The following is a 16,311-nucleotide window of genomic DNA, read 5'->3' as shown; positions in this document are numbered from 1 at the left end:
ATAAGTTTTAGAATATAATCCGAATTTTTTTAGAGAAAATTTTAATTGTTGGTCTTTTGGATCTATTAAGTGACCCTAGAGTAAGGGATGACAAAGCCTGAATCCTTAGGATCCAGCTGATTATGTTTCTCCCATAATTAATTTTCTTTCTTAAAATGTTTTATATATTCTCTTCAAATAATTTATTTTATCTTGTTTTCTTAAACTATTATTAAAATAATCTAGGATATTCTCAGATTTTTGATACAAAACGATCTCATAGAGTGATCAATTATGTTAACTCAAACAGAAAAATGTATCATTGAAAAAGAAATTAAGTTATTCTAAAACTCAAATTTCTTGTCCATGTTCTTGTATTGTGGAAAATGAATTTCAGAAAAATAATTTTACTTCGATAAAGAAGTGTTTTTTTTTTTTAAAATAAAGTTGGTCTTGTTAACAAACCTCATTAAGCAAAAGTAAATGAAAAATACTTCTTTATGTTTGCAAGCATGTCTAACTCTCCATATTTCAGTACTTGCAATTTAGAAGCCAATTATATGCATGTCATTACTTAAATTAAAGAGGGTAATTGTCTTGTCACAATGATGGAATGGCTTACTTTGTTCCACACAAAATAAGAAAGGAAAGATAAAAACACGGAATCACGTAATGATGAAGTTAAAATTTGGGGAACTGAATATCAGAGCCACATCTGCTTCTAGGAAGAATAGGGCACTCAATGAAGCCAGAACCAGCAGTATCAACACACAACTACACTTGATAGAGTTGGCTGTTATGTGCTGATTCCTTATTGCATTCAATTCCTGGTGTAAATCCAATTGCTTCTTTTATGGCTCCTCGAATGCTCTCCATGCTGTAGAATCCATCGTTGGTTCTATCCCTGCAATTGATTTATTCCGGGCTCAATTGTTAACTACTTCTCAAAATAAACATCTTCCATCAAGTAAAAACAATGAACTTCATTTGGTTTTAAGCTTTGCTAAAGTATAATAATGTAGCGTTTCCCATTTTTAAAATGAGGGGTTTATTAGCTAATTTAGTAGCATACCAAGAAAATAGTTTGGCATATTACTTTTTGTTATTAGAAGCATCCTTTGCTAGAAACAAGAGTTAAGAATTAAACTCCAATCGTTTTCTCTAAAGCACGACAGCTCCTTCCATTCACCCCAATCTAAGCTGGTGGCATATTATTTTTTATTACATCAAAGGTTTTAATCATAATCACTACTTATGCCCTATTGCACGCCTACTACTAGAGCTAATATTCATTCTGTTTAGCTCGCATCTTTCAGAAGCATGCATCTTTTGAAAAAGAAAATTTTCCTCTGGGTTAATAATTAATTGTGTAAGTTTTTTTTTAATTCATATTTGTTAATTTCTCAACAAAAGCATCTTTCTTTTCTTTTCTTTTGAAACAATTTAGTATCCACAACAATTGAGGATCCAGTACAACCACAATTGACCCAATTAAGCGGAAGAAGATCTCCCAACACGGTTTCCTATTGCTACAAGGATCAAACTCAAGACTTTATATATTTAAAGGGTGATAAGTCTACTCAACACAACCTTTATTAATTAGTAATAAGCTCTTTCATTAATTTCATCTTGTTGATCAAATAAAAATTAGGGAAAATGACATTGAGGTCCCATGGAGAACAAAATACATCAAATAGGTCCCCTGAAATCTGATAATTTTTTTGAAGTCCCAAAGGGACTTAGATGCAATTTTCAGAATCCACTAATTACCTTTTTGCCCTGCCCCTGCCATCAGAAAAAAAAAGACGGGAGAATGAACTTTGAGGATTTCCCGCACAAGAAGGTTGAGGGAGAAGACATTGGGAAAGAGAGAAGGAGCCATTGATGATGAAAAATCTTCTCCATTACCATTATTGAACTCCAAAGTGCTTCCATGTGAATCTTTACAAATCTTGAGGTGTGAAACTTTCTTTTCTCTCCTCTCCTACCTTTCTTGACAAATTCTGGATTTGTTTGGGAATGAGAAATCAAAAAATCATTTTTGCCTTTGGTATTTCAAAGCTTTTGTTTTTGGTTTAGGATTCAGAAGTTAATGAATGGAAAAGCTGTGTTTTTGGTTGGTGTGTGTTGTGATTTAAGTTGGGTGTGTAGAATGATAATGGGTGCTATGTTTTTGGGTGGTTTTCCTCTGTTCTGATGTTACTTTAGTGGCAAAGGAAGAAAAAGATGAAGGTTAGTGAGGGTAGAAACCCTTAGCACGAAATGGGATTGTGTTGTCAATCAGGCCGCGATTGTTGTCAATGTGTGCCGCCACACTTGTCAATGTAGCTCCTTAAGTTGTCAATGACAGTTGCGTGCTGGTTGATGCAGGTTTAAGTTACTGATGGTATTTCAAAACTTTTGTTTTTGGTTTAGGATTCAGAAGTTAATGAATGGAAAAGCTGTGTTTTTTGTTAGTGTGTGTTGTGATTTAAGTTGGGTGTGTAGAATGATAATGGGTGCTCTGTTTTGGGTGGTTTTCCTCTGTTCTGACATTACTTTAGTGGCAAGGAAGAAAAAGATGAAGGTTAGTGAGGGTAGAAACCCTTAGCACGAAATGGGATTGTGTTGTCAATCAGGCCGCGATTGTTGTCAATGTGTGCTGCTACACTTGTCAATGTAGCTCCTTAAGTTGTCAATGACAGTTGCGTGCTTCTTGATGCAGGTTTAAGTTACTGATGGCGAGTATGTCTGGAAAACATCTATTTTGCTTTGTTTACATAGGGGGAAAGTTTATAAATGATGGAGAAGATAATATGAGATATGTGGGAGGTAGTGTAAGAACAACCAATGTAAAGGAGGGCACAAGTTATGAAGAATTGAAGGAAATTATATCATCAATTGCTGGAAAAGAAAGCAACTCATTTCTTCTGAAATTCTCAGTTGTGTTTGATAAAAAAACTTTTGTGGAGTTGGTAGATGATGATGGGGTAGAACATTTGATAAAGTTCAATGAAGAAAGTGGTCATGTGTATGTCGAAGAAAATGAAAATGAGGACCACATAGAAGCAACAAGGGATAATATAATGGAGGAGCAAGATGTGTAAGTATAGTTTAACAAAACTGTTATTGTGATTTCTTAGTATGTCAGTTGTTACTGTATTGCTACCAACTTGTCAATGCATGCACCCTGACTTGTCATTTTCTGCAGGATTGCTCAATCATTTGGAGGTGTCAATGAATTGTCTATGTCTCCACCTACCTTTTTTGATGTGATTGGAGAGCCACAATCAATTCCTTGTGCTGTTGAAATGATCCCAACACCTACACCACAAATGAATTCTACAAAATGGAAGGATTTGATTATTGGAGAAGGACAAATATTTCCAAATGCCACTACTCTCCGAAAAACATTATACAAGTACAGCTTATGCCGAAAGTTTTCATACCTTTTCATTAAAAATAATCAGCAAAAGATCATTGTAAAGTGCAAGGTTGATGGTTGTCCATGGTATATGGGTGCATATTCAATGGGGGCACATCAAGATACTGAGTTTTTAACTATCAAAACGTACAAAAGTGAACACATTCATCATGCACAGGACAACTTAATTGTACCTCACTCAGGAAGGTCAAATTTAGCTGCTTCAATTGTGATTGATGACTTGAGGTGCAATGTTGACAAGAGTCCTAATGAAATCAGAAAGGACTTGTATAAAGAATATGGAGTGCAATTGAACTATACTCAAGCATATAGGGTTAGGAAGAGAGCACTAATGGAATTACATGGTCGAGTAGAAGATTCTTATAAGGTAATCCCTTGGATGTGTGAGAGACTCATGGAAATTGATCCTGACACAGTTGCAAGATGGGAAGGCTCAGATAGCAACGGATTTGAGAGGCTATTCATTGCATATGGATGCTCAATTAAAGGCTTTGTGGAAGGTTGCAGACCAATTATTTATATAGATGGATGTCATTTGAGTGGTCCTTACAAAGGAACTTTATTATCAGCTTGTGCATTTGATGCAGACAATGAGTTGTTTCCTTTAGCATATGGTATTGTTAGCGGGGAAACAAATGATGAATGGACTTGGTATCTACAGAATCTGAAAGAGATAACCAGATCAGCACAAGTGACAATTGTCTCAGATCGGAGTAATGCTATTATCGGTGCTGTCAAGACAGTATTTGATGGTGATAGACATGCTTTTTGCTATCGACATGTGAAAGAAAATTATAGTGCGCAGTATGTGAAAATCAATAGAGGTGTGAGACGGACCTCAGAAAATAACAAGGAGAATGCACTTAATTTACTTGATGGAATTGCATATGCAAGGCATGATAATGAGTTTAATGTTGCAATGGGAAATTTAAGATTGTTTTGTCCTCAATTGGCACAATGGGTTGAATCTCATGGGGATGTGGATAGATGGGCGCAAAGTAAATTTCCTTTTAAGAGATGGGATAACATCACCAATAATCTTGCTGAGTCTTTTAATGCATGGATGTTGAAAGAAAGGAAGCACGCCTTGCCGGTTTTGATACAAGAGCATCAAGAGAAGTTGGCCAAGAAGATGGTTGCTAGCAAAATGGGGATGAAAAGCTGGAAAAATGGTGTAGGACCTAATATTGAATCAAAGTTGTCGGAACAAATAGCAAGAGGTGCGTATATGGAGGCAACATATTATGGTGATGACCATATTTCGGTGCAGACAATACGTGAGGGACGCATCATCTATGTTGCTGTTGATCTGATTTCTCACAGATGCACATGTTTGGCATGGCAAATGAGTGGAATACCTTGTCCATATGCTTGTGCAGCAATCAAACTAGTTCACCGTAGTGTGTATGATTATGTAGATGATTGTTACAAATTGTCCACACAGGAGAAAATATATGCAAATAGCATGAGGCCAATTGCAACACATGATTGCCCACAGCCTGATACACCTACTGTGAGTCATATGCTGACCTAAACATTCTTGCATCCACCGATAACCAAAAGGCCTCCAGGAAGGCCAAGGATTAATAGGATAGAATCTCAGTTCCAAAATAAGAAGGTTTATCAATGTAAAGAGCTTGGACACACTGCCAAGACATGCAAGAACCCAAATCCCAGCTGAGAACATATTGAAGTCAACTATTTTTGTATATGGATGTGAAGGGAATATTTTGTAAATGGGTGTGAAGGAAATTTTTTGTAAATGGATACACACCACTGGTTAGTTTCATTATTACATGCAACCCCTATGTTTTTTTTGGGATGGGTTGTGAAATAGGTGTAGTTTCATGTATATGAAGGTGTAAATGAAAGTTGGCTATGAATTGACATATTACATTGTACTGTCATTTTAGTTGTCATAACCTGCATCCTGAGTTGTCACTAGACCTGTAATGACTTGTCAATCATTGCACTACGACTTGTCAATGAATTTGCTGATGTAAGTTGTCAACAACATGAATTCAAGTAACATAACCTTTTTTACCATGAAATGATATTTACAATCACTTTGTCATATTATATTTTGGTTGTATGGTCATATATAATCATTATTAATGAAGTGTCAAAAACTTACCTCTCCCTTGTCCCCTGTCAGTGGTGGCTCTGTGACAACACTGTGACATGTCAATGGAGCACTGTTGCTTGTCAATGACAACACTGTCCCTTGTCAATGGGGCACTATGACTTGTCAATGGAGCTTTGTGACTTGTCAATACAGCACTGTGACTTGTTAATGGCTTCACTGTCCCTTGTCAATGGTTGCACTATGACTTGTCAATGGGGCACTGTGACTTGTCAATGGAACACTGTGACTTGTTTGTGTGAACACTGTCCCTTGTCAATGGTCGCTGTCAAGAGAGTACCGTGACTTGTCAATGGTTGCACTATAACTTGTCAATAGGGCACCATGACTTGTCAATGGAGCACTGTGACTTGTTTGTGAGAACATTGTCCCTTGTCAATGGTCGCTGTCAAGAGAGCATTGTGACTTGTCAATGGAGTACCGTGACTTGTCAATGGTTGCACTATGACTTGTCAATAGGGCACCATGACTTGTCAATAGGGCACTGTGACTTGTTTGTGAGAACACTGTCCCTTGTCAATGGTCGCTGTCAAGAGAGCATTGTGACTTGTCAATGGTTGCACTATGACTTGTCAATGGGGCACTGTGACTTGTCAATGGAGCACTGTGACTTGTTTGTGAGAACACTGTCCCTTGTCAATGGTCGCTGTCAAGAGAGCATTGTGACTTGTCAATGAAGTACAGTGACTTGTCAATGGTTGCACTATGACTTGTCAATGGGGCACTGTGACTTGTCAATGGGGCACTGTGACTTGTCAATGGAGTACTGTGACTTATTATGAAATTCTCATATCACTTGTTATTAACTCCTGTTATATTAGTTGTTATTTTGGATAACTGACGTTGTTAATTTAATAACCAACCATAATATCTCTGCACATATAAAATAGAAATATAATTAAAAATGTAATAAAACCCTAACAAATTAGTATTACAATGTGATGACAAAGGTAATAATATTATAAACATAACCTGATCAGTTTGTTATAAAATGACCTATTTGCTAATCATCTTAACAACACATATCATGGGCTAAGAGAACAAAAAATTCATAGACTACTCTATCTCCTCTTCTTGGTCTTGTTGTAGTCCGATAGCATCGACATCACTTCACTCCCATGTTCATTACTTGGATGGGTTACCAACCACCACAAACAGCCAACCTTCAACTCTTGTAGCTCATCATTAGAGTATCGTGGCATTGTATATCCTGCATCATCCCGAACGGTGCCATCCCACTCTTGTAGCCAAGAGATAACATGAACTCCACATGAATCACTACCAAGCAAATTGAATATGTTAGCACCTTGCAATTGTTATTGTGAACAAAAACAACATAACACAATCGAACAGAACATCTACACTTACGTATCATTCTGCACATAGACTTTAGCCCATTTCACTTCGTTGTCAATTTTGTCCTCATTGACAAACAATTCTGGCTTAACAGCACGTAGCATCGAATGGAAACAGTTCATCTGGAAAAAAAACACACACGCACATAATGAACATCCAGTGACAAGGGACAGAACATCCAGTGACAACTAACAGAGCATGTAGTGACAAGGGACAGAGCATCCAGTGACAACTAACAAAGCATCCAGTGACAACTACCAGAGCATGCAATGACAACTACCACAGCATCTAGTGACAACTAACAGAGCATCCCGTGACAACTAGCACAGCATCCAATGACAACTACCACAGCATGTAGTGACAAGGGACAGAGCATCCAGTGACAACAAGCATAGCATCCAGTGACAACTAACAGAGCATCTGGTGACAACTAACAGGGCATCCAGTGGCAACTAATATATCATCCAGTGACAAGTAACAGATCATTCAGTGACAACTAACAACTAATATATCATCCAGTGACAAGTAACAAATCATCCAGTGACACCGCACAACATCCAGTGACAACTACCAGAGCATGCAATGACAACTAGCACAGCATCCAGTGACAACTACGACAGCATGTAGTGACAAGGGACAGAGCATACAGTGACAACTAGCATGGCATCCAGTGACAAGTAACAGATCATCCGGTGACAACTAGTACAGCATCCAGTGACAACTACCAGAGCATGTAATGACAACTATGCAGACTGCTACTAACAATTATAATAGTCATTGACAAGTATAAAAGCTGTAAATAACTACTCACAGTTTGTGTTGCCATGAACTGTTTGGGGTCGAACTGCCTTTTATTTGTCCTCTTTTTCTTCTTCTTTGCGTCATGTTGTTGCTCACCCCCTTCTTCTTTGCTTCTTCTTCCTCGGCTTGTAATCTCATGAATGTGATGCTATCAACCAACGAGTCAAGGGCGTGGAAGGTCATGGTCTTTGTCTCAAAAACATAACAAAACCAATGATCTTCAAATAGAGTAGGACCAAAAATGAAATCGCAATCCCCGATATTGTATCCAATATATTCAGGTAATATTTCTCTTTCATGGTCCTCCCATTTCCACCTTAAAGGATTCGCCACCATTTTCTGCATGAAATCTGCAGAAAATATATGGCGGTTGACTCGCCCATCTTTTTCCTTTTGATCTCCAACGAATGTCTTCGCCACCATAGTCATAAACTGAAATTGCAAATACAAACAAATTACAACTCCTTAGCATGCAATAACTCATTCTGATATTAACTATGTACGTGTGACTCACCCTGTCGTTTATCCATCTTCTACGTTGGAGACATTGCAACTCACCACGGGTTAGGAAGTATCCATACATCGATACAAAGTATCTAACACAAATGAAACAATTATGAAGTTAGTAAATTCAGTAAATTCTGTAACATAATACAAAATTGGTCACCAAAACATAATACTTACTGCTCTTGCTCCTCTTGGTTACACCTTGCTGTACACATGTCAAATAAAGCTTGCCTGTCATCAATTGTTCTCTTTTTCCCAGCCTTGCTTTTAAATTCCAGAAATGGAGACCTAAGAGCTTTCCCCTTACTTATCACCCTTGTAGATTTCCTCACATGTTCGCTCCCTTCCCCTTGGGTGGCCTCATCCACTTCTTTGTCCTCTTCATCTTCTTCTTCTCTTTTATTTTCTTCTTCATCTTCTTTGTCCTCATTTCCCTTCTCTTTTTCCTCTTCATCCTCTTCTTTTTCCTTGTCATGTGATTCTTGTCCACCCATCTCCTTTTCTGATTGAGCTTCTTGCTCTTCTTCTTCATTTCTATCATCTTGTGATTCAGATTCTTCTTCTTCATTTCTGTCATCTTCTTCCTCATCCTCTGAATCACTTCCTTTCTCAACTTTTTCCTCTTCTGCTTCAGATTCTTCTTCCTCATCTTTGTCCTCTTCACTTACATTGCCACTACCCTCCATTAGTCTTGACTGAAGGGCCATCATTTCCTCCCCCAGCATAGACACTAATCGAGTATATGTCTTTTTGATCTCCTATACAAATAAAATTCAGAACAGTAAGCAACAGTAAAAAAACAAAAAAAAAAATTAATCATTAAGCCTACAAGTCCACATACCGGGTGAGTTAAATTTTCAGGATCAAATTTGGTGGATTGCTTTGCCGGATGCAAGAGTCCTCGATTGCTTTCCTTCTCCTCCTTAACTCTTTGCTGCACTTTCTTTTCATCCCAATATGCAACAGCATGCTTTACATGTGCAGCTTTTGTTTCTCCCAGTGGAAAATTTTGTAGACAATATAACTGCATGTGACATGAATGATAAGTTAACAGCAGGCATTGACAACATTCAGACCATCAAATGACAACAGAAATATACAAATTATTATAGCACTTACCATTAGGAAGTATAGACAACCTGGCACATTCTTCTTCTTCTCAGTCAACTTGCCTTTTTCCAATTGTTTCTTGTACACTCCAATCCCCTTATATAGTTCATGCAACACATAAGAGGACCAATCAAACTTATCCAATCTATCCTTTGTTGATAGTATTACCTTCAACAAATAATCACCGACACAAATACTTGCATTAGGACATAACAATGTTCCCAATGCATACATGACAAACAGCACCTCAAAATTTTCATCTTGGTTCTCCTCAGTCAACAATGATGCTATCTTCTTGTATGGAATATTGCCATACACAATCCTCCACTGCTTGAACACTTCATCTTCATTATTCACAACTACTTTAATCTCTTCTCCGTCAAATGGTAGCCCCAGAAATTCATGCACATCTTTTGCCCTCATTTTCCTTCTCTTCCCTCTTATGGAAATGTTTTTTGATGCAACATCAAATGCAGACATAAACTCTCCACACAATTCTCTTTGAATTGTGTGGCAACAAACTTCAACCAACTTGTCAAACCCTATTTTTTTCAACCTATTCATCAGTTCCTTCCTTTCTTTGATGTGCTTGCAAACTTGCATGAATTGTTTTGGTGCACATCTTGTATAGAAAGGAACAATATACTTCTTGGACTTGGTGGGAGGTCTTTGTGCCTTAGCCCTTTCACAATATTCCTCTCTTTGTTGTTCTGATAATTTATCCCATGCCTTTCTCACTTGTGCATTCCCTGCTTCAAGTGATTTGTACTTCTTTGAGCTTTTCTTGTAGAATTCCTCCGTAAACAAGGCATAACCGGAGAAATTACTGCTTCTTTGTGCATCCTTCCCCATCTTCTTATCCTGCAAAACAAGACTAGTGCATTGAACTTCAATTCTTCTTAAATTCCTAGTAAACTTTTGCAGAGATGCGGAGCTTCATAGATATAAAAAAGAAAATTGATTCAAAAGCAGTACAATAAATATACAAACTAATCCATTCAGACACAGCATTCATTTACTATGACATTTATGATCAATATACAGACTTTCTGGCAATTCTGCTCAAATCCTAAACCCCAACTCTTTCAGACCACAGCAAACTTCTCAAACTAGTTCCAGACAGATATACCAAAAGAGGGGTTTTTCCAGGTTTCTCAGTATGTCAACAAATGAAAGGCTTAATTAGTGATAAAAAGATTCAATTTTTCACCAATAAATGAAAGGTTGCATCATGCATAATTCAGACGCAATCATCAATATGATAATAGAAATCCCAAAAAGGAAAGTAGTAACAATTACAAACCAAACAATCTTGACAAATACTTTGAACTCCAAACAAGGCACATCAATTATTCAGCCTCAAATCTGATTCTTCCATATTATCATATTCTAGTTATTTACCATTTACGCATTTCATAGCTCATCTCATCATGTATCATTCTTCTTACAAGCCTTCTTGGAAGTGCTTTTAGAAGGCTAGTGCCTCATTATGTATCATTGTTTTAAACATACTCCAATACGCATACCATCTTATGGTCAAGGGGAAAAAAAACATTGGCCAAGCATAATCAAAAGCATCCCGCCGTATTTGATGCAAATATTCAGCAATGATCAAACGCAACAACAAACTACCAAGACATGCTTTTCTGATTCATACGCTTTTACCTTCTTCAGTGTCGACAATGCCTCTGTCTGCGAAAACAAATTGTGAGAATAGGAGCTCTGCTTCAGACGCCGATCAACGGACCCACCAGGACGACTCCTCTTCGCTTGAAACGCAAATGACCGCAACCACAACGACGACCTTCTCTTCGCTTCTGATGCCGATCAACGGAGCCACCACGACGAGCTCGACTTCGCTTCAAATGCAGATGAACAGAGCCACAACGACGACCTCCACTTTGCTTCAAACGCCAATCAACAGAGCCACCAGGACGAGCTCCACTTTGCTTCAAACACCGATGAACGGAGATGCCACCGCTTTGCTCCGCTTCGCTTCCAACACCAGGACTTCGCTCCGCTTTACTTCACTTTGCTCCACCAAAACAGAGCCACCGCGACAGGCTTTCAAGGACTTCGGTCACGATTTTCAGTGGGTTGTGAGTAGATTTGAAGCAACACGGTGGGTTGTGGCTGAATTCTCAGCACGAACGATTTCGAACAGGACGAAGGCGCCAGACGGTTTCTTCGGTCGAACAACAAACAGGGTTTCAAATTTTCAGTCTCAGGAATTTCGAATGGGAAATCATGGTAAGGACAAATAAGTCATTTGAAGATTCTGAAAATTGCATCTGAGTCCCTTTGGGACTTCAAAAAAATTATCAGATTTCAGGAGACCTATTTGATGTATTTTGTTCTCCATGGGACCTCAATGTCATTTTCCCTAAAAATTAAAAACTTTATATATATAATTAAGTGAGAATATAAGTACCAGCATCTTTGAGGATCTTGAGGAGGTTGACTTTCTGCTTGAGTTCAAGGGCTTTCTCGAAGTAGTCACGAATATCAAGTTCTGATTCAGAGCAGGTGCCATGTTTTTCCCACTCATGTGACCAGAACCTCATCCCATTGCTACTTGGGCAACTTAATGATGCCCAGTGCTTCTCCATGCTGCTTATCAAATCTGATATCTATGTGTAACATTCAAATTCTTGTATTTGATTATATCACATGAAATAATATGATAGCTAACTAACATATACAAACTTGTACTCTTTATTCAAAATGAAGGCAATTCATATACCGTAATCATCATCACCATCAATCACTTATCTTGAATATGTCCACCTATACTGTTATTAAATCATAAAACTTCCACTTGATAAAAGGACCAGAGGTTATTTTCTCTCCTTTTTCATTTAAATTTATACATGAAAATTATCTATAGGCCCCACATAAAACATTCATACAAAGAGTCTCCATTTGATTCAATTTTTTAAGAATTTTACAAGCTTAGAAATAACGGAACTCGACTTGTAAATATAAAAATTTGGTTTGCATTAAGCATGTACTGTTAAATATGACCTGTGAATATACAAGATTGATTTGTACATATAAATATTTTGGGACATCTCTAATTAATTTTCTTATACAGGATATCAGTACTTTTATTGTGTTCTATCGATGTGGGGAACATCAACAATGTATTCCTGAAGATTAAATTAAAAAACACAAAGCAGAGCACCAAGTTTCTGGGTGTATGTGTGAATAATAATCGTATTTCAAAATCTTCAGTACTGAATTGGTTATGAATTGGTTATAAGACACAACATATAATATATATACATATATATATATAAAGTGAGACTAACATATAATATATATACATATACATATATATATATATATATAAAGTGAGACTAAGGGAAACGGAAAGATTGCCACCATGCAATATGGCGGTCAGCGTTCAAATCTTGGAAGTAGCCTCAACCTTTCAGGGTAAGACTACGTACATCTCTATTCCTCTCAAGAGCTCCCCAAGTGGGAGTTTTGTGTCTTGAGCTACCCTTATACACACAAACACACACAGAGAATATACTCCTCCAGTCCTAAATATAAAACCCTTATACACACAATATAAAGGTCCTTATACACACTAGTATAAGGGTCTTATATTTAGGATTGGAGGAGTTGAAATAGAATAGAAAGATTCACACAAACAATTTATACGTTATTAGTTTCTCTTCTAAATATATGATGCCTTACTATTGCAGAAGATTATGATTGTTAGTTCTCATTGTTGTGGATATTTAATAAAGCCATTGCTCAGGACATGCACATGGATGGATGGTAGTGGCAAAAATGCCAACTTTCCCAGTATTAAAAAAAACATGACTCGTAAGGTGGCCCGGTATAATACATAATTGACATGTGGTAGAATAATCAGCATTACATAGGTACACAATAATGATCATTATATCATACGACATACAAAACTTCTAATAAGTTAATTAAACAGAAAAAATACACGTCTGATTGTTATAGCTTGAAGGTTTCTCTGTTGCTTTTTTCTGTGAAAAGTTTTCATGAGAAAACTATTGCCAAAGAAAATCTGAAAATCTAAGAGAAATCTTTCTACTTTTTATGCCTGAGAATAATTCCTCCGTGACGAAAGCATCATATTGTTTTCTTGTCATGTTACTGGCTAATTAATTATCGTATTGTATAGTGGTATATGTTATGTTACCTGAGATTTATCAAAGATGCTGTCAAGATCCCAGTTTGAAGGCCAAGAGCCATCATTATAGTTAAGCCACAAGCTATGAATAGAAAAATCTGCTTCTGGTTTTTTGCTCTTTGGGTAGCAGCAACTACACTTTGTGTCACAGTATGCTCCTGGCCACTGCATCATCAACATTTTCCACATAAACCTTAATTATCAAATCCATTTTCTTAATCTTTCCAAAGTTACCATATCCCTTCATTACGCACACATGCACACACATTTACCTGCTGAACCACGTAGAAGAAATCGAAATCCTGTGAAACAGACAGAACTGATAGGTATTGCACTATCAAAAGCTTCAACTGTATGGAAACCCTTGGCTTCATCGTCATCTTTGATATCGATTTTCTCTCTCTATATATATATATTACTCATACTTACACTCTAATACACTCGTTATCTTATTCTCTGGATCATAAAGATGCATAATGTAACATCCAGACTTTTGGGCCTAGAAGTATCAAAAGTAGCCTGAATTGGATAGGCTACTAGACCCTTTTTGAGCATAAGTCCGAAAGATGAGAAAGGAAGTCAAAGCAGTTTTAAGGACTAAACTGCAAAGTAAAAGTTTTTCAGGGGCTTCAGTATAATCAAGGTCAGAGACTCCAGTAAAGTCTCAAAGGCCTAGAGAGAGAAAAGAGACTAGATATAGACCAAAGATTAAGTTAGAAGTCTCAAATAGAGGATTATATGAAGTTAAGTCCAAGCAGGGACTAAACTGTAAATTCAAAAAGTTATGACCAACAAGGGCGAAAATGGAAGAGTATACAGAAAATTCCAAGAAAATCCCAGAAAATGGGAAATAATATTCTAAGACTCTTCTATAAAGAGAAAAGACGAAAATACCCCTGAGATAGCTTAAATGGAATTTATGAGGTTATGGCCAGTAAAAAGTACACTGTTTGAGGTAATTATTTAAAATAGCAAAAGACCTCAAAAATGTACGTAAAAATGAGGATTAATTGGCTGAAAGGTTATACTAATTTATAAAATTAGTCCCGCAACCAAAAGGCCAGTGGAATGACTTTAATAAATTAAAGAGCAGATTATACGATAAAAGGGTATTTTAGTAAATGATTTTTATACAAGGCTTAGAGGAAGTGTTATGGCTTGAGAAAATTATAGATACTCTCTAGAATTAAAGGGAATTTATGGATCTAACAGAAAATAATTACAGAGGCCAGAACACTGTAATTATAGAAAAGAATTAAACCCGGAGTAAAAGTACACCGATAAAGTGTTAATCAGAGTCTTGCACTTTACTTGGCCCACAAGTCGCCACTTGTCAAGCATTTAATGGATGGTAATTAAATTTAAGTGTCAAGCTACCAATGGAGAGGATCTTGACTTTAGAATGTAATTATATTATGAATTAAGTTAATTAAGAGAGAGGTTTCAAGAAGGCTTAGGCATTTGACGCTTGGACTTTCATTAAATGTGGTAGATGAGATATTTTGAGAGCACTAAGGGGCTCATCTCTCCCCTAAATCAGATGGGAATTTCGTCCAAGGCAAAGAGGAGAGGAAAAGAGAGGGTTTTGGAAGGAGAACCAAGGAAAGCTATCAACTTTGGTTATCAATCAAGGATTCAAGGTGAGATCTTAGTTCTAGATGCGTTCTTGTCTTGTTTTCCTTTCTTTTAAGGTTGAAAAATCTATTTTCTCTCCCTTTTGATGGCTGGTCAAAATGGTTGATGAGTGGGGAAGGGAGTTTGGTTGTTAGATCTTACTAGAACACCTCAAAGTATGGTAGATCTAAGTGGATCTATGTGAAAATTGGAAGAATTACGTGCTGATTTGATGCCTATTTCGAATTAGTTACTGTTCATATCTGGTTTTAAAATTTGGCATGCTTAAAGTACATCTGTGAGCTTTAAATCCATGGGTAGATCACTTCATTTGGATATGTGTACGATTTATGGTGATTTTTCAAAGTTAGGATTTGAAATCTGGAAACAGTGTTGAACTTTTGGGAGAGTGTCGAGTTCTGTACAATTCCGGTACTATTCAGCATAGAATTGGTTCCTAAAACTATTTTTCCTTTAAAGTTAACTTAAGGAGCTTTCAGTGAGACTTGGAAGCACTTAATTGGATTTTTCTAGATTTAATTATGAATTTTCAAAGTTGAGTAAAAAATTCTGGAGTTTCTACGTGAACAGTACCCGCGAACCAAAATTTCCAGATTTGGTGTTCTTGAATCTAAGGCCATCTAAAATGGTCCTAATTGACAAGAAAGATCTTAAGGATGGGAAAATGATAATATTTATATTAGAAAAGTTAGAGAGAAAACCTAAGACTAACAGAAAGAGTTGAGGTTCAAGAAAGCTAGTCTTGAACTTTATGTAATCTAATGGTCCTAATAGATTGTGTGATCATTATGGTTATGTTTAGGACCTTTGGAACATCTAAGAGGGATATTGGGTGATGTTAACCGAATGCCCACATGGTTGGAAAGTCAAGGGAGTCAAAGGAAAAGTAAGAGGAAAAGGCTTGAGGTGCAAGGTAGTGAACTTACCCTTTATGTGCTTGACATGGTATGCTCATGTGTTGTTTGTATTTGTTGTTTGAATAATGTTTGTGACATGATGATTGTTGCTGGAATGCTGTTTTTATATGTTCCCATGGCCATGCATTTTTATACCAAGCATAAAGCATGATGGCATGTCACTAGTTAACTTAAGTTTATAAAAAACTACATTACCATACACTAGTATCCATCTTGTAAATGTATGTGGTATGTTTGCTACTGAGATTCCCCCGAATCTCAC

The 16,311-nt window shown here is 36.9% G+C and overlaps 1 long non-coding RNA gene and 1 pseudogene across 1 annotated transcript; both read right to left on the bottom strand.

Moving 5' to 3' along the window:
• Window positions 1-660: 660 nt before the first annotated feature.
• LOC114759864 (ribonuclease 3-like) lies at window positions 661-13,871 on the bottom strand (annotated as a pseudogene).
• LOC114759865 (uncharacterized) lies at window positions 6,743-7,765 on the bottom strand. Its single transcript, XR_003741976.1, has 3 exons — window positions 7,714-7,765; window positions 6,915-7,024; window positions 6,743-6,824 (listed from the first exon to the last, which is right to left on the bottom strand). It is a non-coding gene; the product is annotated as an uncharacterized LOC114759865 (long non-coding RNA).
• Window positions 13,872-16,311: the final 2,440 nt, after the last annotated feature.

This window comes from Neltuma alba, unplaced genomic scaffold (assembly GCF_004799145.2).
Source record: "Neltuma alba isolate B1F8T4 unplaced genomic scaffold, ASM479914v2 tig00010912_pilon, whole genome shotgun sequence".
Lineage (NCBI taxonomy): Eukaryota > Viridiplantae > Streptophyta > Magnoliopsida > Fabales > Fabaceae > Neltuma > Neltuma alba.
The sequence above is the reverse complement of the archived record's forward strand: the minus strand, read 5'-3'. Positions and strand labels throughout refer to the sequence as shown.